Source organism: Bubalus kerabau, chromosome 1 (assembly GCF_029407905.1).
Source record: "Bubalus kerabau isolate K-KA32 ecotype Philippines breed swamp buffalo chromosome 1, PCC_UOA_SB_1v2, whole genome shotgun sequence".
In the NCBI taxonomy this organism is placed as follows: Eukaryota; Metazoa; Chordata; class Mammalia; order Artiodactyla; family Bovidae; genus Bubalus; species Bubalus kerabau.
In genome coordinates this window covers 118,915,958-118,943,113 of record NC_073624.1, presented here as the reverse complement: position 1 = coordinate 118,943,113, position 27,156 = coordinate 118,915,958, and the positions used below count along the sequence as shown (strand labels likewise).

Below are 27,156 nucleotides of genomic sequence, written 5' to 3'. Positions count from 1 at the left end.
AAGGAAACAGACAAGTTAAGCCTCATCAAAGCTAAAAAACCATTCCCCATAAATATACATGAAAAAAAATTTTTGCATTTTTACATCTAAAATTCACTAATGTCATGTCACATGTATCTCAATAAAACTGGGGGAAAGTTTTTAAATCTTCATGAAAGACACTATTTAGATAAAGAAAAGTCAAGCTGTAGATATGATGACAATATTTGCAAGCCACATAGTTGACAAAAGTCTAGTATTTAGAATATAAAAGGAACTCTCAAACTCAATAGTAAAACAAACAAACAACCAAAAAGCAAGCAATTCAATGAGAAAATGTAACAGAGAGGTGTATAGACATTTCACTGAAAATAATATACAGATGGCAAAAGAGAACATCATTAGCCATAAGGGAAATGCAAATTAAAACCATAATATCACCACATACTTAGGAGAATGGCTAAAATATAAAATGCTACCAAATGCTAACAATGTTGCAGAAATACTAAATTAAACATACACTCCTGGAGAAAATGTAAACTGGTATAGCATCCTCACTTTGGCAATTTCTTAATAAAACTAAATATGCAACCTCCATGCCACCCATAAATTTCACTCTTGGGTAGTCATTTATTTCAAAACAATGAAAACATATACAAAACCTATACACAGAAGCATTATCCCAATAACTGAAAACAACTCAGAACCCCTTCAATGGGTGAATAGTTAAGCACATTTATGGTACATACATGTCATAGAATACTATCAGCAATGAAAAGAAACAAACTATTGCTACACACAACTTAGATAGTCTCCAGGGAATTATTTTGCATAAAAAAAGTAAATTCTAAAGGTTACATGTTGTATGATATCATTTATACAATATTTTTGAAATAAAAGTATGGGAATAGAGAACCCATTCATCGTTGCCAGGGTTAAGGAGAAGGCAATGTCACTGGGAAAGGACTTACACCTGCACTGAGCTCCACCTACTTTCCTTTGATTTTCACAACAAATCTTAGTCCAATCCCACAGCTGTGCCTGCTTAACAGAAACCAAGACTAAAGTAGCTGCCATGTAAATAAAACCCCAGAACCAGCCCGAGCCAGAGAGGCCCAAGATGGAGACCGTCAACCACCCAGAACCGGTTCCAACCTGACCAGGTGGGCAGTGCCTGCAGAGATAGCACCCAAAGTGTCTGAAAGTTGCCTTTGCTTCATTACCATGCTAGGATCGCTGCCCAAAGTGGTACTTGCACTTTGTTAGGCACAATTAGCCCCTCTGCAAGGGAACCAGAAGGACTGCTCATGGCTCTGGCTGTTGCTGAAAATCATCCCCTTTTCCTCAGTTCTGATGACCCATTCTACTTCTTACCCCTTAAAAGTATCCCACTTCCCTCCCTCTGGGAGAAGGAGTCTTTAGAGCTGGAGCACTCCCTTCCCCATACCTTAATCAGCAGGTAATTTTCCCGTCCTGCTCTGCCGAACCTACTCTCTCTGTGTTAGTGGGAGCGGCACCTGGTAGGGAAGGGACTCAGTTCAGGGTCTACCCGACACAAAAGGGGCAGGAGCAGTAGTAATGGGAGGGAAGTGGGTGAAGTTCCTAAACTGCCACGTGAGAAAGCTTTGTGGTGAGGATATGGTTTTGTGTCTTGAAAGGAATTTAAAATAAAAATAAATAAATAAACATGGGAACTTACATAAGAGACTTGTCTCGTGAAGCCTGCACACCTGCCGGCGAGGATCTTAAAAGCTTATGTAGAGGCTTTAACTCGGTTTCAATTGTGTATTCAGCGTAGATGATCTCAACACTGCCTTACTCTCTCAAGGCTGCATCCTCGGAAAAGCTCCTCACTCAGAAAGAATACATGGGTCATACAGTCCAGGGACAAAGGGAAAGCAAGAGGCACTTCAAACTTCTCCTTCCAGCTGGCAGTTCAGCCAGAGCTCACATAGTCTTCACGGCCTCCTTCAACAAAATAAAGCACAGTGCTTATTATAAAACAGGTCAGTGCATTTGAATTCAGATTCATTCAAGAGATTCATCAAGAGATTCCGGGGAATGGACTCCTGTGGTTTAGGGAAACATTGAGACCCTGGTTAGGTGGAGAATACATTTTGAGAGTAGCGGCAACAGGATTGATGTGTGAGTGGAAATAAGTAAAAAATGACTTCAGGATTTTTGCTTGAGCAATTGCAAATATTCACTGACATTAACTGAGGATAAAAGATTCAGGGGGCATTACCTACCCTCCTGAGTTGGTGCAGCAATAGACTGAGTACAGTTCAGGAAGCAAGTAAAGCTTGATTGATTAGAGCTGGCAAAGGTGCGAGCTCCTGCTCCAGTCGATCTAGTCTACTCTCTCCACAACAGGCTGCTTCATTAGTTTCTTGCCAGTCAGAAGAGATCAGGGTTCTTGTGGGTCCTAGGCAGCTGCGCTGCTCGACTCCAGATGACAGTGCCGGGCGAAGTGTACTTAGTGCGGTGTCTCTGCACAGAGGGTTGAGTTGCCAGCTCTTCTGCGCATGGCCGGCAGAGCTGAAGCATCCTCCGCTTCAGCCATTAGAGGTCGCAGCCCTTTTTGCGCTGGGGACGCTGGTCTGAAGAGCCTGAAATAAGACATCTGCGTGCAGCACTCTAGGACCAAACTAGATGATGCACAAAGGGGGAAAAAAAAAAAAAAAAAAAAAACGGTTAGTGTTACTTTATTACCCAGATTCCATTTTCGTATCCTGGGGTGTCTTAATGGCCTTTGCTCATGACAGAGGTAGGGGAAGCAGGTTTGGGGGAAAGTTAAAGACTTTGAGCCTAGACAAACAAAGTTTGGAAATTATTACATAACTAAATGGGTTAAATAAGAAAATTTTAATGATGACATAATGATGTGTGCTCAGTCACTCAGCTTGTGTTCAACTCTTTGAGACCCCATGGACTGTAGCACTCCAGGTTCTTCCGTCCATGGAGTTTTTCAGACAAGAACACTGGAGTGCGTTGCCATTTCCTTCACCATGGGATCTTCCGGACCCAGGGATCGAACTCTCATTTCTGACATCTCCCTCCATTGGCAGGCGGCATCTTTACCCCTGAGACACCTGGGAAGCCCAATGATATGGTAATTAGACTTAATGAAATGCAGTTTAATTGGAAGAAAACAGCTTTTTTAATATCAAATATTTTGTTCTATAAAATGCAAAATTAATATAGCACATAAAATTCATAGCTGGAGACCTAGAAAACAGGTAAAGATCAATAAGTAGTGAAGAAAACAACTATAATAATACCATTATCATGTTTCTTTCTGTCTGTAGATAAGAAAATAAAACAGATGGCAACATAACGTAAATTGTTACACTAGTATTAGAAAGCATTTCCTTCTTTCTTTTTAAAATTAGTATTGAAATGTACGTTTTCACTCATTAAAAAAGTCATTTTCATTACTCTGTATTTGTGTTAATTCTACTTAAGTCATAGATCAGTATGTGCTCTCTTTTAGCACTGTGTTTTTATAGCTTTATTCTTAAAGTTTATTTTACCTAAATATTTATTACAAATGCATATGTTTTTACATTAATTTAAAAACAAGATACTCGAAAAATGCTTGTAAGTCTGTAAGAGAAATAAGTAGAAATAACTACTTCTTATACATTGCTGAATAACTTTTAAAATCTATAACTATTGCAATTATTTATTGATTAAAAACTATTATATAAATGAAACCCAATTGGAGTATTTCACATGTCTGAGTGGAAAATAATACAGTTCCAAGAATATAAATACTGAATATTTGTCTAGCCAAATCTGACAATATTGATAGAATGGGCTAATGAAAAGCATGTTTATGGGCTATGTGTATTGTGTATCTCTGTGTATAGAGGATGTAAGAAAACTAAATCTTCATTTTTCATAGTAAGATGCCAAATGATATCCCAAAACTAAAGTGTTTGTGTTAAAAGACACATTGCCTGGAAAATAGTGAGCTAAATATAGTAGGGATTGGAGGTAGGGTACATCTGAAAGATGAAAAAATGGTTGCCATTGTGAAATGAACACAAGAGAGACAGTCAGGCATTCATTGCTATGGAAAAACATTCATACTTTGTGGTTAAGTGAAGTTAAGACCAATTAAATATTTTCAGTTCAATATATTTGTTTGATTATCTGCCTCATTTTACAAGTATGAATGGTTTTCTATAGCGATGAATGCCTGGGTGTGTTAAATTCAGATTGCATAAACAGTTTATTATTGTAAATATAGCTGGAATGATTGTTCCTGAAAAAATATGATGTATACATACATAGTATTCTCATATCTCTTGACAGGTTATTTAAGGTGTTGCTGCTGCTGCTGCTAAGTCGCTTCAGTCGTGTCCGACTCTGTGCGACCCCATGGACTGCAGCCTACCAGGCGTCTCCGTCCATGGGATTCTCCAGGTAAGAACACTGGAGTGGGTTTCCATTTCCTTCTCCAATGCATGAAAGTGGAAAGTGAAAGTGAAGTCATTCAGTCGTTTCTGACTCTTAGCGACCCCATGGACTGCAGCCCACCAGGCTCCTCCATCCATGGGATTTTCCGGGCAACAGTACTGGAGTGGGGTGCCATTGCCTTCTCCCATTTAAGGTGCACTTGGCCAGAAATAAAACTGATAGAACAAATATGGACTTTTAAAAAGTGAAATTAGTTATTTCTTGTTCTTATGATGCAAATTATATATATTTAGAAAATACAGAAAGTCTACTGCTGTTTTCTTCTATAAATTAAAAAAGACAATGAATTCTATGTGATAATGGCATAAATATTTTAACATTTAAAAAGTCAATCTTTCTCTTCCTCTCTTTCCCCTCCTAATCTTTTTATTATATATATAATATACATAATAAATATATATTATATGTATATATATTGTATGTATATAGATTATACATATAATAATATGTGTATATATGTATATATACATAATAAATGTATATATAATATACATAATAAATATATATATAATATACATAATACATGTATATATGATATGCATAATAAATGTATATTATATATATATTAACCTCCTCAGTTATGGTAAAATGGTTTGTGTTGGTTTCAATAGTATGGGATATTATTCATTTATATATTTTTTCTAGCTTTGTTTTGGTTTCTCTGATTTTTTTAAATATTGATATTCATCCATTTGGAATTTCTTTGATATAAGATTTGGAATAATTCAACCTCATACTTTAAAAATTACTACCTCATCTTCATTTACTGATAATCCATCATGTCTCACATAAAAATGCAAACTTTGTTACATACCACATTATATATTAATTGTATCTTTATATGTTCTCTGTACATGTGTTTTAATATATCTGCCTGCTCTTGAATTTGCACTATGCTTTAAAAATAATTTGGGGTTTGAAGTATAGTGTAGCAAATTGTCTACTTGTTTTTGGTCCCATTCATTTTATTTCTATTCTAATTTTTTTTTTTTACTATTTTGACTTGGTTCCTTCATATTGACCTCATGTTCAAGTCCAAAAATGTCACCATTGGAAATATCAAGATTGCTTTAAATATTTTGATCAGCTTAAGAATTGGTATATTTAAATATTATCTTCTCATTCATAGTAAGGATAAATAGCCTAACTTATTCATTTTCTTTTATGTATTGTAAAAAATTATGTAGTTACAATTACATATGCTCATAGATTCAAGTTGTAAAATGTATTTCCAGGCATTTCATTATTTATTTCCATTTTGAGTGTCGGCATCTTTTTTTCCATTAATTTTCTTTTATTGCTGTATGTAGTATTTGGATTTAATTCTAGTCACACTCTTTAAAATGTATACAGTTTTAAATTTTTAATTAATTCTCTTCTGTTTTCTCTTATAAAATACTATCATTTGCAAATAATTATAGTTTTCTTTTCCTCCTTTCTAATTTTTGTTTCTTTTTTTTCTAACGGTGATTTTTCCCTTATTGCATTTCCAAGAATGTCATTGAAAAATGTCCAACATTATGGGTGAGAATATACATCCATATTATTATTATTATTATATTATTATTCAAATTATTATTTTTATTTTTCTTAATTGATGGTGTTCATTGACTTATTCATTTAGTCACAAACATTTTTCAGTGCAAATAATGTATTGGGAATGAATTTTGAGTTTTATTATTAAATAAGATATCAATCATTGGTGGATATTTTGGTTTCTGTCCTTTCCCAAAACTTCTATGTACATTTAAACCACATTCAAAAAGTAAAATAATGAAATATAATGTTGATAATTTATATATAGTAGTCAAGGCTATGGTTTTTCCTGTGGTCATGTATGGATGTGAGAGTTGGACTGTGAAGAAAGCTGAGCGCCGAAGAATTGATGCTTTTGAACTGTGGTGTTGGAGAAGACTTTTGAGAGTCCCTTGGACTGCAAGGAGATCCAACCAGTCCATTCTGAAGGAGATCAGCCCTGGGATTTCTTTGGAAGGAATGATGCTAAAGCTGAAACTCCAGTACTTTGGCCCCCTCATGAGAAGAGTTGACTCATTGGAAAAGACTCTGATGCTGGGAGGGATTGAGGGCAGGAGGAGAAGGGGACGCCAGAGGATGAGATGGCTGGATGGCATCACTGACTATGGATGTGAGTCTGAGTGAACTCCGGGAGATGGTGATGGACAGGGAGGCCTGGCTGCTGTGATTCATGGGGTAACAAAAAGTCGGACACGACTGAGCGACTGATCTGATCTGATCTGATCTGATCTTTAAATGGACTTCCCTGGTGACTCAGTGGTAAAGAATCTATCTGCTGAAGCAGGAGACATGAGTTTGATCCCTGGATAGGAAGATCCCTTGAAGGAAATTGCAACCGACTCCAGTTTTCTTGCCTGGGAAATCCTATGGGCAGAGGAACCTGATGAGCTACAGTCCATGGGGTCACAAAGATGACTTAGTGACTTAGAGAACAATCATTTGAATTATTATGAACATATTTTCTATATATATCACCAATATCATTTTTAATTATTGCCAAGTAAGACCAAATTTGAAAGGTTCACCATTGTTTAACATTTTGGTATTATCAAATAGTTGACATCTTTAAAATGTTGGAATGGAGAGAATTTTGCCTTGTTATAAATTCATAGAAATGAAATTGCTGGCATATAAGTAAGTACATTTTAATTGATTATATGTGGATTGAAATTGTCCCTCTACGAAGGTTTTACCAACTAATAGACCCAATGGTACTATTCATACTTTATTGTATTAATAATTCTTGTTAGGAAGGACTTGGATAAATTTGATTTTACAATTAAAGTTTTTTTTTTATGTAACGTGATTTAATTATAAATCATCTTAGCTTGCAAAATATGACATTCTAGTCTTTGTCCACTTCAAAGGAAAATGTACTTTAAAGTGTAACACAGAAATGACACTAAAACCTTCCTGAATAAACTTATAAACAACCTCAAACTGTGAAAGAATATACATGAAGACTAGACAAGTCAATGATTTCAAAGGGTGTATACTAACCTAATGTCATATTATTTTTATATATCTGAGGAAATTATTCCTTATTTGATTAGAAATGCAATTTCTTTTATGTATGAACATAGTGGAGAGAATGTAGAAAGAATTCTCCAAAGAATAATTTGGAAAGAATTATTTTAATTTTCCAGATGATACTTAAAGTATATCATTATAAGCCACATTGATTTTGAAAATCAGACTACTATGAACTTGATATGGTTAAAACACTGTCATCCTTTTTCTAAATGTGTTCAACTTTTTCCAGACAAATGTGAAGTTGTTTCAGTCTTCTCTTATTTTCTCTTGTGTAGTTTCGTTAAAGTAAAAAAGGAAAGCTGAATTGAACTCTAATTTTTCCAAGTGTGTTGTTGTGATTGTCAATATGTTTTCAGACAACTATGATTGTACACTAAATTTAAATTGAAAAGTGAAAATATTATTTTCCCTGAAAAAAATCATAATCAAAATATGACAAGGAAATATGAGGCTCTCATAAACGAACTGTGATAAATCATATTGCAGCAATGAACAAGACAAACAGTGTCATCTTTTCCTTTTACTAACATAGGATAGCACTTATTTCATAAGAAAAGTAATTACCTCCATGACATTGAAGGCCTTTTAAAATATCATTTCCAGTCTCTCAGTAGGTCTTTTCAAGCAGTGTTCAATTTGCAGCATTTTATCCATTCAAGCACAGAAATGGAACTTACTTTAGATGGCATGTAATGCACATTTTGCTTTATACTGTCCTTGAAAAATTTTCCCTATATATATGCAAAGGCATAGTTATAGAGCTGGTAATGGGATTCTGTTCAAGTTAACTCTTAGATCAGCTTTCAATTAACTTTCTCTTCTATTTGATTCTTTCTCTTCCATTTGCTCAGCAAGGCAAGCCTATTATCTGTCCTCCATATAACTGCAACAATTTATTTGATGAAATTTAAACAAAAAAAAACTCAGTTACAAAATTTGTCATTCTAACAAAAATTTTCCAGTTTTATCACTTTCATCTGGCAATTTATTTGTATTTTTGAAAGAAGAAAGAAATCACTGTCTTTACAAAAATAGCCAAATGATGTTCGGTTCCATCGTTTAGATTTCACAGGTAGAAGGGGGACATCCCTTGCATTCTGGTAGTTAAGGCTGTGCTCCAACTTCAGGGGGAATGGGTTCCACCCTTGGCTGGAGAACTAAAATTCTACATGCTGTATGATATGAACCCCCCCCCAAAAATAGAGGGGATCTTATGTTTAGCTTTATGAACATACTATATACATTTCTGTTGTGAATCAACCATGCCTGACCCCTTTCTGCCCAGTTTTCCTAATGCTTCACTAGTGTTCTGCAAACTGGTGCTCAGGTTACACACCAAACAGTAGTCAAAGTGAGTTCTACCAGACCACACCTTGCTCATGCCTATTCCACATATCTGAGTTTGCCTTACCTAATCACACTATTCAGATTTTTATTAACTTTTTATTTATTTGACATGAAATACTAACACGGACAAAATTAATGTAAACAAAGTATACAACAACAGCAAGGAAATTTCTGGCAGATTGGTGGATGGATGTGATTAGTTCAGAGAATATTTATGATTAGTTATTGAACAAAAAAATGTGCAATTCTATGAAATTTTAGAGCACACATATAAAACAAATCTGGAAGTAATTTCTTCCTAAAATTTTATTGATACTATTAATCATAAGTAGTAAATCTGAGATAAACTTCTTTAAATTTAAATTTATTTTAGCCAAACTTGCTGAAGGGAAAATGGAATTTTTCTATAAGAAATGATATCAGAATATTGTTGCTACATGAAGATATAATCAAATATAGTGTATCTAATGATTACAGAAAAGAAAACTAATATATAAATGTGTAAGAAATTTACAAGTATTTCTCAGGATTTGATAATTTTGGTAGTGAACATAATAGACAACCATTTCTTCAGCTTGACTATACTTTACACAGGTTTCTTTCTGTCTCCCTTCTCTTAGAGCATTTACTTTGTAAAACTTGAAGTAATTAATTCTTTCTCTGCTTCTTTGAGTTAGAAATCTTCTGCATCTAGAAATGTCTTTCTAAAAGTGAAATGAGTGTCATTCATTTGTAATGTAAAAGTCAAGAAAGGTAGAGTTCCTGTCTCCCAATCCCTCTGGGAATGTAGGAACCTAACTTTCCAAAGCAACACTTAGCAAATACATTGAACTATCACACTAACCAACTTTCCCCCACTTTTTCACCAGCTCACCTCAGAATTTAATCATATCCCTGCATTTTGTTCTCCACAGTGACAAATTGCTCTCTCCAAATGCAGTGGTCTTGAAAAAAAAATTCTTTTTTTTCTTTAATAAGTGTCCAGTGCAATTTTCCTTTAAAAGTGATATTCATCAGTTATTTATATATTGTATATGTAACATGTATAACAATTATATATATTATATATATAACAATTATATATTGTTAACAATTGTATAATTATTTATATTGTGAAAGTGAAAGTGAAGTCGCTCAGTTGTGCCTGACTCTTTGTGACCCCATGGATAGTAGCCTGCATCAAGCTCCTCCGTCCATGGGATTTTCTAGGCAAGAATACTGGAGTGGGTTGCCATTTCCTTCTCCAGGGAATCTTCCCAACCCAGGGATCGAACCCAGGTCTCCTGCATTGTAGAAAGATGCTTTACTGTCTGAACCACTAGGGAAGTCTATTTATATTGTATATAATATATATTAAAATAATAACAATTTTCTTATTATAAATAAAAATTCACATTCATACATAATTTGTATTTGTAATTTTAATTTTGTTTTATCTTAAGGATCCTTTTCCTGGTTTATAAGCACGAGACTCCCCCAAACTTGGATTCATTTTTCCTCTTGTTCTTTGCCCCACTTTCAAATATCTATGGATATATTCAATTTATGTTACCTCTATCTGATAAGGTGGGCTTCCCTGGTGGCTCAGAGGGTAAAGCATCTGCCTACAATGCAGGAGACCTGGGTTCGATCCCAGGGTCATAAGATCTCCTGGAGAAGGCAATGGCAACCCACTCCAGTACTCTTGCCTGGAAAATCCCATGGACTGAGAAGCCTGGTAGCTACAGTCCATGGAGTCGCAGAGAGTTGGACACGACTGAGTGACTTCACTTCACTATCTGATAAAGGACAGAAATAGTATAGACCTAACAGAAGCAGAAGATATTAAGAAGAGTTGGCAAGAATACATAGAAAAACTGTACAAAAAAGATCTTCATGACCCAGATTATCATGATTCTGTGGTCACTCACCTACAGTCAGACATCCTGGAATGTAAAGTCAAGTGGGCCTTAAGAAGCATCACTACAAATGAAGCTAGTGGAGGTGATGGAATTCCAGCTGAGCTATTTCAAATCCTGAAAGATGATGCTGTGAAAGTGCTGCACTCAATATGCCAGCACATTTGGAAAACTTAGCAGTGGCCACAGGACTAGAAAAAGTCAGTTTTCATTCCAATCCCAAAGAAAGGCAATGGCAAGGAATGTTCAAACTACCGCACAATTGCACTCATCTCACACACTAGTAAAGTAATGCTCAAAATTCTCCAAGCCAGACTTCAGTAATACGTGAACCGTGAACTTCCAGATGTTCAAGCTGGTTTTAGAAAAGGCAGAGGAACCAGAGATCAAATTACCAACATCCGCTGGATCATGAAAAAAGCAAGAGAGTTCCTTGCTTTTAGAAGAATAGAAAAAACATCTATTTCTGCTTTATTGACTATGCCAAAGCCTTTGACTGTGTAGATCACAATAAACTGTGGAAAATTCTGAAAGAGATAGGAATACCAGACGACCTGACCTGCCTCTTGAGAAACCTATATGCAGGTCAGGAAGCAACAGTTAGAACTGGACATGGAACAACAGACTGGTTCCAAATAGGAAAAGGAGTACGTCAAGGCTGTATATTGTCACCCTGCTTATTTAACTTGGATGCAGAGTACGTCATGAAATGCTGGGCTGGATGAAGCACAAGCTGGGATCAAGATTGCTGGGAGAAATATCAATAACCTCAGATATGCAGATGACACCACCCTTATGACAGATAGTGAAGAGGAACTAAAAAGCCTCTTGATGAAAGTGCAAGAGGAGAGTGAAAAAGTTGGCTTAAAGCTCAACATTCAGAAAACTAAGCTCATGGCATCTGGTCCCATCACTTCATGCCAAATAGATGGAGAAACAGTGGCTGACTTTATTTTTTGGGGCTCCAAAATCACGGCAGATGGTGACTGCAGCCATGAAATTAAAAGATGCTTACTCCTTGGAAGGAAAGTTAGGACCAACCTAGATAGCATATTCAAAAGCAGAGACATTACTCTGCCAACAAAGGTCCGTCTAGTCAAGGCTATGGTTTTTCCAGTGGTCATGTATGGATGTGAGAGCTGGACTGTGAAGAAAGCTGAGTGCTGAAGAATTGAGGCTTTTGTACTGTGGTGTTGGAGAAGACTCTTAAGAGTCCCTTGGACTCCAAGGAGATCCAACCAGTCCATTCTAAAGGAGATCAGCCCTGGGTGTTCATTGGAAGGACTGATGCTGAAGCTGAAACTCCAGTACTTTGGCTACCTCATGCAAAGAGTTGACTCACTGGGAAAAAACCCTGATGCTGGGAGGGATTGAGGGCAGGAGAAGAAGGGGACGACAGAGGATGAAATGGCTGGATGGCATCACCGACTCGATGGACATGAGTTTGAGTGAACTCCGGGAGTTGGTGATGGACAGGGAGGCCTGGCATGCTGCAATTCATGGGGTCACAAAGAGTCAGGCATGACTCAGCGACTGAACTGAACTGAACTGATAAGTTTTCTACCTGCATATTTACTCACCTAAGAACAACTTAGGAACTCAATTGACCATCATTTCTGGAAAGCTTCTATGATCCTTCATTTGGAATTAGTCTTTCTTTTTCTGTGATTGCATAGTACTGTTTATAATTTTGTAATATAATTTTTTCCAGTCTGCCAGCTAACAAGGTTACTTTCATGTTTCCTCACTTTTTTTTTTACATAATAAACTGCAAGTTTTTGGATTGTTGCTGCTGCTGGTTAGTTGCTCAGTCGTGTCTGACTCTTTGTCACCCCATGGACTGTAGCCCACCAGGTTCCTCTGTCCATGGGGATTCTCCAGGCAAGAATACTGGAGTGGGTTGCCCTGTCCTCCTCCAGAGGGTCCTCCCAACCCAGGGAGCGAGCCCAGGTCTTTTGTATTGCAGGCAGATTCTTTCCCTTCTGAGCCACCAGGGAAAGATTGCTGGGCACATGTAGTCAGTGTTTGCATTACCCTCATTACCTAAAAGTGTAGACACAGGAATGTGCGGTGAATTAAGTTGCTACAACATGATTTTCTTAGATTTAATTTGAAACCTGATTTTCATGAAAGAAATATTGAAAATCTCCCAGGATAATATGTTACTTAGAGAGGAAAAGTAATAATTAAGAAAAAATATTCATGAAATCCAATCATGTATATCAGGGAGATAACATCTTTTGATAGGTCAAATTGAGGTCAAATGCTTCCTCTTCTTTTGAAACTTTCTCTGACATTTTATAAGAATGCTGCTAAGTCACTTCAGTTGTGTCCGACTCTGTGTGACCCCATAGACGGTAGCCCACCAGGCTCCCCCGTCCCTGGGATTCTCCAGGCAAGAACACTGGAGTGGGTTGCCATTTCCTTCTCCAATGCATGAAAGTGAGAAGTGAAAGTAAAGTCGCTCAGTCGTGTCCAACTCTTAGAGACCCCATGGACTGCAGTCCACCAGGCTCCTTCATCCATGGGATTCTCCAGGCAAGAGTACTGGAGTGGGGTGCCATTGCCTTCTCCATTTATAAGAATAGTTAATCTTATTTATCTCCTGATATGTTTAAAATTCCTCTAACTATCTGATTTTCCTGCTAAACTAGAAATCGTTGAGGACATTGAGAATGTGTTTATTTGTCTCTTTATACTTGGTTCCTGGCATAGGTCTTATTACATAATGAGCTCAATACTTTTTTATACAAAAAGAAAGAAGGAATTTAAAAAAAAAAAAGGAAGGGAATAAAATGGGAAAGGAGACAGACAGACAGACAGACAGACATATTGTCCAAAAGTTGAATTTGTCTTCATCCTTGTCTGATCTCAAAACCTTGATTTCACTTTAGGTGAAGAGTCTACCATCATAAAACTAAAAGCCAGCTGCAAAAATCCCCAATTCTGTTTACAATTAACATTAAAAAAAAATGAATTCAGGCAGTCATGAAGACTATGAATCATTTCCTTTTGCCATGTAAATTGCACAGCAATCAATGTAAGTGTGTTTAATAAAAGACATATAAAGAAGTTATTTTGAAAAAATCTGAAGATGCTTCTCTCACAGCCCTCCATCCACATAGACTAGTCACAGTGAATTATTTTAAAACTCAAACTACTTCTCTATAGCCAGTGACATGCTCTACAAAAACATGATGCCTACTCACATGTGCATTTGCAAATCTCTTTTTCTGTTATGCATCTGTGTATTTTTTTCTAGTGGGATAACTTATTTTAATATAAATTTCACTAAAATTAATAGTCATTTTGTGAAATTTATAACATACAAATGAAAAGAAATCTAAGACTACCCAAAATTGTTCAAAAGAGGAAACTCTCAGGATTATGTTGCCGTGATTAAAGGGGTGAATGTAGAAACAGATAAGTGGATAGAATCACAATATATGTATCAGTACAGTTCAGTTCAGTTGCTCAGTTGTGTCCGACTCTTTACGACCCCATGAATCGCAGCATGCCAGGCCTCCGTGTCCATCACCAACTCCCGGAATTCACTCAAACTCAAGTCCACTGAGTCGGTGATGCCATCCAGCCATCTCATCCTCTGTCATCCCCTTCTCCTTCTGCCCCCAATCCCTCCCAGCATTAGAGTCTTTTCCAATGAGTCAACTCTTCTCATGAGGTGGCCAAAGTACTGGAGTTTCAGCTTCAGCATCATTCCTTCCAAAGAACACCCAGGGCTGATCTCCTCTAGAATGGACTGGTTGTATCTCCTTGCAGTCCAAGGGACACTCAGAAGTGTGTATGCTGCTGCTGCTAAGTCACTTCAGTCGTGTCTGACTCTGTGTGACTCCATGGACGGCAGCCCACCAGGCTGCCCCGTCCCTGGTATTCTCCAGGCAAGAACACTGTAGTGGGCTGCCATTTCCTTCTCCAATGCATGAAAGTGAAAAGTGAAAGTGAAGTCACTCAGTCATGCCTGACTCTGAGTGACCCCATGGACTGCAGCCTACCAGGCTCCGCTGTCCATGGGATTTTCCAGGCAAGAGTACTGGAGTGGGGTGCCATTGCCTTCTCCCAAAAGTATGCATACATATATGTAAATGTGTATGATGAATTAAAAATGAAAGGTAGGACAAGAATCAACAATAGCTCTTATGTTTTCTTGGTATGACCAGCTGAACTTTTGATGATAGTTCTTTCTTAGGAGGAGAAACAAGTGTCGGGAAAGTGTGTAATTTCCTCGGTTCTGTCTCGTTGCAATAAAAATTTGAAGTGATGGACCAGCGTTACAGCCCTCAGATGGCCCAGAATTACAACTCCATGTTACAGCTCAGTTTCATTTAGAAAGTAAAGGAAAATACAACCTTGAGGCATGAGGGCAGGCCAACTGGAAAGACATGAAGAGACAAGAAGCCCCTGGCCCAATTTTGGCTCCTCTTTTTATGTATTTTTTCTCCTCCCCCTGGGCCTGCCCTATGTAAATTGGGCTGGCCAGGAGTGCTGTTTGTTTTACCTGAGGTTCTCACTCTGGTCCTTGGACTTTCCTTTGTTTTATTTTCCTGGGTTTTTATCTTCCTTGTCTTTTAGCCACCACCGTTCTGGACTCTTTTTTCCTATTCTACCTACCTACCCCAATATGGGAACATGTCATGAATTCTGTTTTGGGAGAGGATAATTTTATTTGAAGTGCCTATTATGTATTCAAGTCAGGATGTCAAGAAAGTAGTTGGATGAGTAAACGGATAGTCAAAAGTATAAAAATCAAGCCTGGATATCTAAAATTGGTGGGAGGTAATTCAACATAATATATTGTTTTTGATGTTGCTCAAATATGAGAATTTGGTTTCTTAAAAAGATAAGCAGCTATCATTCTTTAATTTCTTTTTATAGCATAAAATGCTCATCTGAAAAATCACCCTTATTTTCTAAATATGAAATTTTTTAAAAATACAATTGATTGTTTTCAAATGCTTATGCCTTTATTCTGGCTCTTCTGAAAATTTATACTTTAGTATTGAAAAAATAGTATGTTTGTATTCAGCTATTCATTCAGCTCTTCACATGAACTTGATTTGCCAGAATTATTTCCCTGTTCGTTTCTGAAAACACATTTTATGTTTGTGGAATAGCCATCTTCTAATGGGAAAACAGGTATCATATTAAATTGTACTGAGCCACTGAGCTGTTTGATATTATATATCTCTGTTAATTTAATCTGCAGGTAATTATTTACCATGTGTCATGGGCCAGATACTCAAGTAGATGCCTTGGAGTATTAAAAATAACTACTTTTACATTATACTAATTATCTGACTAGTGTGTGTTGACACATATATTCCTCCAAAGGGAGAAATTCTATATGAAAGTGCAGTTAGATTCTATAAGAGGTCTGAAGATAAAAGGTAAATGTGAATAAACTATTCATTGAGATTAGCAGTGAAGTTATTGGACTTGGGCAAGGCATCAAATCCACATATTGACATTATTATCAATATTTTGATTGCACATCTTATGGTAGATTAAGCATTATTAAACTATTAAAATCTCCCTTACTTTAGAGTGACCATTATTTGCAGAGTTTTGAGACTATTGCACAAAAAGTGTTTTCCCCCTTTTGATCTTATAAGTGTTTCTAATCTTGGATTATTTGATGATGTCACAACCCAGTGTCTGTGGTATTTGAATTGATTACTGATGAAAGGAAAAAAAAAAAAAAGGACACATGGTGAGAGTATGCACAGCAAACTGAAGCAACAGCCTGCTGATTACAGAGTAGAAAATTCCTATTTACATGCAAATATCTTTGTAATCAGCAGTGTTAGGAAGGGAAATTCATGAAAATCTAAAACATTCTGGTTTCCAAGTGTTCTAATTTTCCCTACCTCAGAAAATGTTTTTCTGATATACAGTGGCAAAGCCTATCTCATTTAACACAATTTTAGATATATTTACTTGAAACAAAGCATATTAATGGGTCTTATCTCTTTTCATTTCTTTCTCAGTGTACTTTCACTTTTAGATTTTCTTTAGTTTGAATTATTTTCTGTTCAATATTTTAATTTTAGTACAATAGCTTTCAACCCACTCCAGTGTTCTTGCCTGGAGAATCCCAGGGACGGGGGAATCTGGTGGGCTTCCGTCTATGGGGGTCACACAGAGTTGGACACGACGGAAGTGACAGCAGCAGCAGCAGCATCTTTCTAGAAATGATAATGTAAAGCCCTTTTATTTTTAAAGAAGGAAAATAATGGTTACACATGTTATTCTCAAGTTTAATTAAAATAATGTATATCTTAATACCTACCTGAGTGCTTGGTATGTCAGGTAAGCATTTAAGATTAGTGGCTTTACTCTTGCCCTTTTAGGATTTTTTTTGTTGTTGTCTGGTAGCCTAAAATGAGATGACAGTTTACATGACCCTAAGAAGTCTCAAAGGAAGATATTTTTCACATGTATTACTTTATAAAAAGTGAAATGTGATAGGCAGTAAACTATAATGTTATCATAATTATGTAACTACTAAGTTAGAAGTCCATAGACATTTAGAGGGAAAAGGAATTTTTTTCATAGAAGTGATGTCTCAAGAAAATGTCGATGTTATTTCTGATTTAAAGACCAAAATAAAAAAGAGGGAAAGAAATTAAATTGAATTGCAACTTGTATTTAGGTAACTTATAGAGATTCACTTCTTTTCTCAATGACATTACACATCATCATTATTCTAAATTTTCTTTCCCATGATAATATAGGATAAATATTGCATGAGACTGAAAAAATATGTGCTACAGTAGATTAGAAATGCTAGATTTTCATTTAAGTGATTGAGTGTGATGATACTTGAAAGTGAAAGTGAAGTCGCTCAGTTGTGTCTGACTCTTTGCGACCCCATGGATGGTAGCCTACCAGGCTCCAGGGTCCATGGGATTTTCCAGGCAAGATTACTGCAGGTCAAGAAGAAACAGTTAGAACTGGAAATGGAACAACAGATTTGTTCCAAATCAGGAAAGGAGTACATCAAGGCTGTATGTTGTCACCCTGCTTATTTAACTTATATGCAGAATACATCATGATAAATGCTGGGCTGGAAGAAGCACAAGCTGGAATCAAGATTGCCAGGAGAAATATCAATAACCTCAGATATGCAGATGACACCACCCTTATGGCAGAAAGTGAAGAGGAACTGAAAAGCCTCTTGATGAAAGTAAATGAGGAGAGTGAAAAAGTTGGCATAAAGCTCAACATGCAGAAAACGAAGATCATGGCATCTGGTCCCATTACTTCATGGGAAATAGATGGGGAAACAGTGGAAAGAGTGTCAGACTTTATTTTTTGGGCTCCAAAATCACTGCAGATGGTGACTGCAGCCATGAAATTAAAAGACACTTACTCTTTATAAGGAAAGTTATGACCAACCCAGATAGCATATTAAGGAGCAGAGACATTACTTTGCCAACAAAGGTCCATCTAGTCAAGGCTATGGTTTTTCCAGTGGTCATGTATGGATGCAAGAGTTGGACTGTGAAGAAAGCTGAGCGCCAAAGAATTGATGCTTTTGAACTGTGGTGTTGGAGAAGACTTTTGAGAGTCCCTTGGACTGCAAGGAGATCCAACCAGTCCATTCTGAAGGAGATCAGCCCTGGGATTTCTTTGGAAGGACTGATGCTAAAGCTGAAACTCCAGTACTTTGGCCACCTCATGCGAAGAGTTGACTCATTGGAAAAGACTCTGATGCTGGGAGGGATTGGGGGCAGGAGGAGAAGGGGACGACAGAGGATGAGATGGCTGGATGGCATCACTGACTCAATGGACGTGAGTTTGAGTGAACTCCGGGAGATGGTGATGGACAGGGAGGCCTGGCGTCCTGCAATTCATGGGGTTGCAAGTAGTCGGACACGATTGAGCGACTGAACTGAACTGAAATAGGTGCCAGCAGGGGCACTAGTTCAAATCTGATTCAAATATTCTCACCTGTATTACAATGCTGCATTTTATTTTGTAGGAGGAGGTCTACAAGAGACTGTGGCTATCAGTTGATCTGAGAGCTGGATCTCTTCATCTTTGGATTCTTCCTTCTGCCCAACATTTCCACAGCTGGAGGTGTTTTAAGGAATCGCCTTGAGTCAGCAAGGTGTTGGTAAGGCCATCTAGACCAAATACTTGACTGAACCCAGTTCATGCCTCCATATAAAAGTTTAAAGTTATGCCTCCATATATAAAATGTTGTCCAGGATCATATGGCAGGCAGGTGCAGAAGATCTACTTATCTTGCAGCTGCTGAGCACACACCTCCTATTAAGTTCAATTAGTTGCCAATAGTATTGTAGAAGTGTCGTTATTTCTGTTAAAATCCTAATTGTGCTATAAGCTAAATTTCTAGCTGTTTTTTGCCTGTGTTACCTCAAGGCAGCAAGTTTCTGGAGCCTAACTGTGGCTGCCCCCTGAAATGATTTCTCAAAGAGTGATCTGCAGAATATTTGGGTCCTCTGAGACACTTTCAAGAGGTTCATGGAGTTAAAATTATTCTCATAGTAATACTAAGATATTAATAACCTCTTTCTCTGAGTTGACATTTGCACTGATGGTAGAAAAGCCGTAGTAAGTAAAACTACTGGCTCTGGTAGGAATCAACATAGCGGTACTAGTGCTTAGTCCTATTTTTACTGCTATACACTCACAATTAAAAAAAAAAAAACTGTCTTGACTTTAAAATGTCCTTGATGAAGCATTAAAAATACAATTTTGTTAAAACTCATCCCCTGAATCTACATGTAATATTCTGTGCTAAAAATAGAAAATGTACAGAAAGCAGGTCTTAAAAGTACCACACCACCATGTTTGTCCTGATAAAAATCACTTACACAGTTTTTTTAAATTATAAGCTGACTAGCTGCTTTATGCATGCAACATAATTTTAGCAAAAAGAAAAAGAGATCAACAGACACACTGTGGTTATTCAGACAGAGTATTTGGTCGACGCTTTCTCTAAAGTGAATAACGATAGCCTGTCATTTCAAGGAAAATAACCAATAGTGTTTGATAAGAAATGCCTCAATCTTTGTGATACTTGTGTAACAGTATATCAATATTTTCAAAAAAACAAAGCATCAAGATCCAAAGCCATGCATCAATACCTGGCCTATTCTAAATATAAAATATAGCAGAATAGACTATGAAAATTTCATGGCTATGCTTTCACATTCCACATTGGAAAAAATCTTTAATAAGTTACCAGTTGTCATAACTTTAAACTCATTTTGCTGTGGAATAGAGGAAGATAAATAATTTTTATTTGTGATTAATAGTTTTTATTCATTTTAACAATAGATTGAATAATCAGATGGACTTGATGTGTAATTATTGTCCACATAACAGACCATAAATTATCATTTCTAAGGAAAAATTGATTATTTTGTGTAGATATTATACAATTATATTTCATTTATATCAATTAGACTCATTTATTTATCATAAGGTATATCCATTTATCTTGAAACCTGTAGAAAGAAGCATTGATCAAATATAGTGCCTATTATTGATTTATCCACATGTATTTTATCTTGAGAAGGCATCTAATTAGTACTCCTTACAACTGCTTTAATATTCATAAAGGATTTTGTGAAAGTTAAGTCATTCATTCACTTTCACATCTTCAAAATCAATGACTTTCAAGTATCAGTGAAATGTTTGTTAAGTGCAGACTTCCAGTACAAAGCAAATAGTTCTCTTTATGAGGATTCTTCCAAAGTTATTTTTAACTGTTTTTTTTTTTTTTTAACAAAGAAAAGATGCAATCACAAGCAATTGAATTTGGTTTTAGCTTATTAGTTATTGGCTTTAGACACTTTCTCTAAAGTGTCTAGCTTATTAGGCATTCTTAGTTATAGAGTTGATCTCCTTATCTTTTTAAAGTTCACATTGCTAAAAATAGGGCTTTCCCAAAGTAAATATGTATAAAATTATGTCAAGCAGCATTATCCTCATTTCTAGAAGCACTAGATACTTCTGTCTATGTTGTACATTTCTGACATAACTTAAGTGGTTTTTCTTCTTTATTATATAGTTTTATTGTATTTTAATTTTACGTATTATATATAAACCCTCTCTCATATTAGAAATAATACAGAGGTGTGTGCAGTAAAGAGGGACATTTCCATTTACTCTGCACTTCAATTTCCTTTGAAATTAATAACTCCCATTATAAATATGTTCCACTCAAATTTTCTTCTAAAAATCATTGGTTGATCTTTAGGTATTAAGGTAAAGCTCAGAACTTCCCTGCTGGTTTGGAGACTAAGACTCCATGCTCTCAATGCAGGGGGGCCGGGTCCTACCCCTGATCAGGGAGCTAGACCCCACATGCCACAGCTGAAGATCCCGATGCTGCAATGAGGACTGCAGACCCCTTGTGCCATAACTAATATGTGGTGCAGCCAAACATAAAAATAAACATTTTTTAAAATATAAATAAAACTTCAGCATTTTTAGAATGTAATTAATATACATCTAGTTCAGAATATATTTGAATGAAAATTTTGAATATATTAGAAATAAAATAGATTATAGACATGAATTTCCCCCATCTACTATTAAAAATGGTTAATAGTTCTGCTGGAGAAGGGATCAGCTATGCATACCAGTATTCTTGGACTTCCCTGTTGTCTCAACTGTTAAAGAATCCGCCTGCAATACCGGAGACCTGGGTTCCATCCCTGGGTTGGGAAGATCCCTTGGAGAAGGGAAAGTCTATCCACTCAAGTATTCTGGCCTAGAGAATTCCATGAACTGTATAGTCCATGGGGTTAAATAGTTTAACATCCATTCTTCTGATCATTTTCTTATCAATAGTCTATTCTAAAAAATTAGCCAAGAAATATATGCATAATATCTTCCTTATGCCTGAAAACCAAGTACTTTTTGACAAGTAGAGTACTACATTTGTTCATGCATTTGCTCATGTAGTTGGAGGTTCCCCAGCCGCTCACACACCTATTGGTACTTTTTTATAGAAGCTAACTCATGAGTTTGTGGTGAATTCTTCTACCTTGAACCTATTATGTTTATATTTAATATTGATTTTCATTAATGTATGGACACATTATCTGATTTATTATGGGGTTTTTTTTCTTAGTTCCACATTATGCTTTGGAGATATAACCATGTTGATATATCAACTTCATTTAACATTCCAAGTGCATGTATACTCTACTTTATTGACCAGTTCTACTGAAGAACATTTTGATTGTTACTCACTTTTGCTCTTTCAAACAATATATGATAAATATACTGCAAAGCCATGGTCCAAATGTTTCTCTTTATATTCCTAAATGCCAAGTTGCTGTATAATGAGGCACATTTTAAATAGAATTGCATATTGCTTTACTGACCCTAAATGAAATACATCATACTTTTTCCCTGAATATTATTTGGAGGAGAAAGTGCCTAATAACTTTTGGACATCTGCAGAAACATTTGATATTGCCAGATGTATTAAATCTGACAACAGATAAAGGGTGAATAAATATACATTGTTATTTAAATTTTCTTTTATCTGTTTTCTCAGTTTGCCATTTTTAATTTTAGGATTTCTTTATACAACTTGGATAAAAATCTTTTATCAGATATGCCTTTTAAAAGTAAATTCCGCAGTCATCACATTCTCTTGACATTGCCTTTTGCAGAACAGCAGTTTTTAGTTTTAATAAAGTGCAGTTTATCAATTTTTTCTCTCATGGGTCATGCCATTAGAGTTATAAGTAAAAGTTATCACCATATCTAAGGTCAGCTTGGTTTTCTCCTATTTTAGAAAGAACATATTTACTGTGAAGCCATCTGGACTTGGTACTTTTTGTTTTGGAAGATTATTAATTTCTTGCTTAATTTCTTAAATTGATATAGGCCTATTCATTTAGCTTAATTTTTCTTGTGTGAGTTTTGGCAACTGTTTCTTTCCAGGAATTGACCTGTTTTATCCAAGTTATTAAATCTGTGCATATACAGTTGTTCATAGTACTTTTTTATCCCTTTAATGTCCATGGGATACATAGTGATGCCCTTATCTCATACTTGATATTTGTTATTTGTATTGTTTGTTTTTCTTATTTAGCCTGAATAGAGGTTTATTGATATTATTAATCTTTTTGTACTTTGGCCACCTCATGCGAAGAGTTGACTCATTGGAAAAGACTCTGATGCTGGGAGGGATTGGAGGTAGGAGGAGAAGGGGACAACAGAGGATGAGATGGCTGGATGGCATCACTGACTTGATGGACGTGAATCTCAGTGAACTCCAGGAGTTGGTGTTGGACAGGGAGGCCTGGCGTGCTGCGATTCATGGGGTCGCAAAGAGTCGGACATGACTGAGCGATTGATCTGATCTGATTGACCTGAATCTTTTCAAGGAAACAGCTTCTGGCTTTATTGATATTCTCTATTGATTGCCTATTTTCAATTTTATTTATTTCTGCTTTAGTTCTTATTCTTTTCTTCTGCATATTTTTTCATTTAACTTAATCTTGTTTTCCTAGTTTTGTAAGGTTAGAATTTGATTGTTGATTTCAGACCTATCTTTTTTCCTATTTGCTTTCAGTGTTACAATTCTTTCATTGCATCCCAAACATTTTTATGTGCTTTCATTTTTATTTAGTTCAAAATATTTCTAAATTTATCTTGAGATTTTTTTCTTTGACTCGTTATTTGAACTTATGTTGTTAATTTCCACATATTTTGGAATATTCAAGTTATCTTTCTGATATTGGTTTCTAGTTTAATTCCACTGTAAACTTAGAACAGACATTGTATGATCTCTATTCTTTTAAATTTGCTGAAAGAGTGTTTTTTAATAGCCCCTCATTCTTAAGTTTATGGATTGCTGAATGTTCCATTTGAGCTTAAGAAGATTATGTATTCTCCTGTTGTTGGATGAATTACTCTATAGGACGGTTTAATTGCTAAGTCATGTCCAATTCTTGTAACTCCATGGACTGTAGCTTGCCAGGCTCCTCTATCCATGAGATTTTCCAGGCAAGAATACTGGAGTGGGTTGCCATTTCCTCCTCCAGAAGTATTCTATGGATGCCAGTTATATCCAGTTGTTGGATGGTGTTGTTAAGTTCAACTTTGTTCTTTATCTCTCCTTTACTTTTAAAGGATAATTTTACAGGATACTTTTGTTTGTTTTCTTTTCTCTCAGCACTTTAAATATTTCACTTGTTTCCTCCTGATTGAAAAATTTCTGAGTAGAAGTCAGATGCAATCTTATCTTTATTCTAGATAAGTATTTTTTCTTTTCTTTCTTTTTTTTGGATTTTTTTTCTGGACCTTCAGTTTTCTGTAGTTTTCTGGTTTCTGTAGAAAGTGATATGCCACATGTAGCTTTTTAGCATTTATTCTGTTTAGTGTTCTTTTAACTTCCTAGACTTGCAGTTTGTTGTCTGACATCAGTTTGGGAGAACCTTATTCCTATATTTTAAATATTCCTTCTGTATTTTTTCCTTTTTCTTCTCCTTGTATTCCTATAATGTGCACATATTTTATAGTCGTTCCACAGGCTATCTGTTTTTATTATTATCCTTTGTTCACTTTTTTTTCAGTTCTGGAAGTTCCAATTGAGATATCTTTAAGCTCAGAGTTTCTTTCATTCACTGTGATCAGTCTACTAATAAGCACATTAAGGACATTCTCCAGTTTTATTATAGTGTTTCTTTAATATTTATTTTTGGGTCTGTTGTAGGATGTTCATCTCTTTGCTTACATTGTTATTTCTTATTGTATGCTGTTTATTGTTTACAGTTCTTAGCATATTAATAATAGTTGTCTTAAATTTCCACCCTCGTTTCAACATCTCTGTCATGTCTGGTTCAGATGTTTGCACTGTCTCTTCAAATTGTGGTTTTGGGACTCAGGTAAACTTTGCAACATTTTTCTTGAAAATTTAACACGATCTACCAAGTAAAAGGAAGTGTAATAGATCTTTAGTAATGTGGGAGTGAGGTATTGGGGGAAAAGAACTGTTCTATATTCCTATGATTAGGTTTTAGTCTTTTTAGTAAACCTGCCATGTCTGGACTGTGAACTTCACAGGTGTTACCCTATTTTTCCTCTTCTTTTAGGTAGGATATGATGATTAGAGAGAGCTGGAGTTGAATAGATCTCTTCTTCCAGGTGTATTAGGCTCTGATAAGACCCCCAAAGGCAAGACACTAGTTAACTAGCTCCTCCTGAGGACATCTCTTGCTAACAAGAATAGAGTGGAATGGTACATGTCAAAATGACTCCTCTCTATCCTCACCTTACCCAGGCAGAAAGGGATTTTTCTCAGATAACTTCCTGTGAGGACATGGTTGATCTCCTTGAGTTAAACATCACAAAATTGTGGGGGAAGATCTCCTGGAGAAGGAAATAGCAACCCACTGCAGTATTCTTGCCTGGAAAATCTCAAGGACAGAGGAGCCTGTCAGTCTCCAATCTATGGAGTCGCCAGGAGTCAGACACAATTTAGCAACTAAACCACCACCATCACCTCCCAGATTGGGTGTCTCTGGAGTATTTAACTCTCATATTTATCCATATTGAGCCTCCATAAATTTATTGATTACAGTTCAGATTTTCCTCTATCCTGGCACTTGTTCCTACAATGATTCCCAATGTTGAGTCTCTGATTCTGTAAATTTACTTCTTGTATTCAGGTCTACTTTTCAAACCTTGGGGCAGCAATTGTCCAAGTTTTTAATAAATCCTATAAAAGTTGTTTAACTTTTTCCTTGTTAGAATAGAGTGGCAACTTTTAAGATCCTTACCTGTGGAGCAGAAATACAAAATCATAGTTTCTTATGATTTAATTTTTTTAAAAGAATACAAAGAGGTAAAGACTAAATCTTATGAATGCTTCAGAAAATTCAGTTTTCAAAGTATAGAACTAAAATGTGTGAGATAGAAAATCGTAAATCTACACAAGACATGGTGGTCCTCACATTCTGGTGTTTATGGATTTTATTCCAAAGATAATATTGCATTGGACAGGTATATTGTTGTTGGTGTGGATATGTTACAAATTGTCCAGTACTAATGTATAATGAACTGTTCTTTACCAGATACACTGAGTGTTTACAATACTCAATTAATACATCTGGCTGACTTTAACTGCATCAGCTTTGCCACACCAGAGGTAGCATAACTTTCATGTGAGATAATTAGGTTTGTTCAATTTAAACAGACACATTAATGCAGCTCAGCAAGACTCAATTAAAACTGTTTTCAAAGCAAAATCACAACATGAAGCATTGTGGGTAATGTTATGCAAATTGTCATATTGGCAGAGAAACTGAGTAAGTTTTCTGCAGTGCCTATTGCCACAAAATGAATTTCTCCACTTGGAGTATTAAGGCAAAAATAGCAAAATTCCTGTGTTGTGATTTCTGTTTTTCGGTGCTTATCAAATTGATACAGCTGTCGGCCTTACCAAACTTCTTTTTTTCACTTTAGTCTTATTTAAGTAATTTTTTAAAGTTTTAAAATTATAACCAGAATAGATATCATTTCACAATTTAAACATAATTTGTCTTCCATTAGAAACAAGCCACAATCAAAGATTCATCTTTATATTGCCTCCATTTCTTAATAAGGGTGCTTATCAAGTAAACAAGGCCAGACCACATATATAACCTTATTGAAATACTTATAATGACAATTCTCTGTAGGTGGCAGCTTGTATTTGTCTGTATACATGTGTTTATGTGTGACATAACTTGGTGTTTAAAGAAAATATTAATGCCCTTACTTGAGTTAAATATATGAATTTTACTGAAACTATTCCACCATATGCAACAACACTTGCAGCTAGAGTGTAATTTTGTATAGACTTAAAATTTTATATGACTATTCTAGTAGTAGAATAGATACTGATTTTGAATAGAATTTTTTGAAATCTTAATATATTAAAAATTAACTTTAAAATTTTTTCAGTGTGATGTGTGATTACAAAAATTTAATCCTCACTATGTATTATATACCCATATTCATATGTATAAACATATAAATGATTATACATATGTATGCAAACATTACTATATAAATATATATTAAATATGCAGATATGTATTATATAGTGTGTGTGTGTATGTGTGTATATATATATATATTTCCCCCTCCCCCACTGTGGGTGAATTTGCAAAATCTTTCCTGCCCTAAGCCCACTACATAGAATATCTCTCTTCAATTTTATTTTTTTCTTTTTTTTTTTTTTAATGGTCTCTTTTTCTTTTTTCATTTCATACATGATACTATACATGTTTCAATGCCATTCTCCCAAATCTCCTCACCCTCTCCCTCTCCCACAGAGTCCATAAGACTGATCTATACATCAGTGTCTCTTTTGCTG

The 27,156-nt window shown here is 35.7% G+C and overlaps 2 long non-coding RNA genes across 11 annotated transcripts in view; one reads left to right on the top strand and one right to left on the bottom strand.

The window, feature by feature from the left end:
- LOC129657101 (uncharacterized) overlaps positions 1 to 2,660 on the bottom strand; it is a 110,262-nt gene extending 107,602 nt beyond the window's left edge. For all 8 annotated transcript variants that reach the window (XR_008716546.1, XR_008716549.1, XR_008716547.1 and 5 more), the window contains exons 1-2: positions 2,229 to 2,660; positions 1,679 to 1,947 (exon numbers count right to left, since the gene is read on the bottom strand). This is a non-coding gene — a long non-coding RNA (uncharacterized LOC129657101). The remainder of the gene's footprint in view (positions 1 to 1,678; positions 1,948 to 2,228) is intronic.
- LOC129657087 (uncharacterized) lies at positions 1,849 to 25,574 on the top strand. 3 transcript variants are annotated; one of them, XR_008716545.1, is made up of 5 exons: positions 1,849 to 1,985; positions 3,048 to 3,091; positions 4,300 to 4,410; positions 18,781 to 18,915; positions 25,078 to 25,574. It is a non-coding gene; the product is annotated as an uncharacterized LOC129657087 (long non-coding RNA). The 3 variants fall into 3 exon arrangements; XR_008716543.1 differs by lacking the exon at positions 25,078 to 25,574 and adding an exon at positions 22,945 to 24,732; XR_008716544.1 differs by lacking the exon at positions 25,078 to 25,574 and adding an exon at positions 21,097 to 21,224.
- Positions 25,575 to 27,156: the final 1,582 nt, after the last annotated feature.